Source organism: Chrysochloris asiatica, unplaced genomic scaffold (genome assembly GCF_000296735.1).
Source record: "Chrysochloris asiatica unplaced genomic scaffold, ChrAsi1.0 scaffold00435, whole genome shotgun sequence".
In the NCBI taxonomy this organism is placed as follows: domain Eukaryota; kingdom Metazoa; phylum Chordata; class Mammalia; order Afrosoricida; family Chrysochloridae; genus Chrysochloris; species Chrysochloris asiatica.
This window is the reverse complement of record NW_006408953.1, coordinates 1,241,270-1,243,373: the sequence shown is the minus strand read 5'-3', so window position 1 is coordinate 1,243,373 and position 2,104 is coordinate 1,241,270. Positions and strand designations below refer to the sequence as shown.

General features: G+C 29.5%; 1 pseudogene; it reads left to right on the top strand.

The window, feature by feature from the left end:
* The window catches only part of LOC102829701, a 68,357-nt pseudogene that overhangs the window by 59,083 nt on the left and 7,170 nt on the right, over positions 1-2,104 (top strand).

Here is a 2,104-nt window from a genome sequence, read left to right as displayed (position 1 = left end):
GCTTGCTCTATAAACCTTCACTCAACTCACAACACAGCTTTTTAAAATGTAGCAGGAACTAATAAATCATTGAAGCTTTAATTTCAAATATTCTAATTGATTTACTTCTAAATTTAAATAGCCACCAGTAGTCATGATTCCTCTATTAGACAGCGCAAATCCATACTATTATGTGCACAGTTATATTGTTATTGCTTCTGGGACAGGGTATATATTGTGGTGTTCCATTATATACTCTGTCATACTTGACATATTTCTTAGATTGATGAGCAAGTATAAACTGACAAGATATATTTTATCTAAATAGGGAAAGACAAAGTAAATAACAATTGCAAATTTATGTTTGCTTTATCTGTCTATAATCCACATCCACACTAAAAGATGTAAAAAGTGAAAAATCTATGTCATAATGCTTCATAAATGTAAGACATGTTTAGAAATATAAGTAGAAAAACTCCTGAATATCTTTCTATAAAACATTATCCTATAATGTCCTCAAATATTTATTGAAATGTGCATCTTGATTTGACATTTCTTAAGATGGGACTAAAATGTTGAGTTTTTTTATTTTCCATTTTCATTTTTACAAAGATAGTGAATTGCTTTTAATTTTCTGAGAAAATTCTAATTTTTTAAAATTAAAATGCTCTGAATAAAATTAAAATCCTCAAATCAACCTAAAAACCTTTGATTACAAATAGATTTCCATTCTATAAGTCAAATGGCAATTACAGAGAGCTTCAGTATCTATTAACAAGCTTATACTGTAAGCTGACATTAATAAAAATCTCAGAATACATGCTGTAAAATATATCAGTTATCAAAAAGAGCTTGTATAAAGGATGCAAATTTTTTTCTTTATTTTTCATAGACATTGATTTTGTTGTTATGTGATTGTGAATCAGTTCCAACTCTTAGCAAACTAGTCAAGGGTTTCTGATGAGCAACTGATGGGTTCAAACTGCCAGAATTGCTGTTCAAACTGACCTTGTGGTCCAATGTATCATCTGGCAGCACCACACCAGTTTTTCCTGGTAGACGTTACTTAAATTAAATTGACAAGTAGAAGTACAGAACAATTGCAAACTTTACTACTAGAGAGCAACCTTCAATTATATACATGTCTTTTAGGCAAGAATCCATTATAAAATGTATTTCTCATTTTGTTTCATTATCACTGTCTCAGTTGGAGCTGTGCTAATAAAATATCAATTTTTAAGGTATTTCAATCTGTTGATTTTTGCACATATTTAATTTATTTACTATTTATCTTAAATTATCTGTTAGTATACTTTTCCTACCTTATATGTAAATAATATGGATTTTTTCTCTTTAATTGTTAGTATCATATCTTATAAAACTAAATAGCATAAATAATAATTCTCTGAAGATTTAACTAAGAAAGTGGGAGATACATTTTGTTCTATTTAATATAGGTATTACTGCTCTGTAAATGCCTAATGAATTACAATATATTATATATGTTTATTATTAAGTTCTCATGAAAAGAATCAATAGATTTTCAATGAAATATGAAAGGAGTTACAACTACCTAATTTTCTTGGTCTCTAAATTTTCCACCTTTGATATATGCAATCTTACCACTTTGCTATTATTCTCTAATGTTATATTTATTGAGTACTATTGACTTCTATACATTGGATTTCTTCCTTCAGTATCATTGGCTCTTGATCATATGCTACCTAATGAAACTGTTGAACATCAGTCATTTCCTTTTGGTACAGTGACTCTGTGTATGCCTTCCATCATCTTTTGATGCTTTATGCATTATTCAATAATTTTCATAGAGAAACTTTCAATAATGGAAGTTGAGGCATTCAGTTCCCTCAGCTTGAGAAATGCTGAGCATGTTCTTCATTTTTGGTTTTCTGACTCCAGATCTTTGCACATTTAGTTGTAATATTTGGCTTTATCTTCTGCTTCCATGAGTGTTGATAGTTGATACAAGAAAAATCAAGTCCTAGACAACTTCAATTTTTCTCTCCAGATAAGAATGTTGTTTATTGGTCCAGTGGTGAGGATTTTTGTTTTCTTGACATTGAGATGTAATCCAAACCAAAGGCTGTGCTCTTTGTTCTTCATC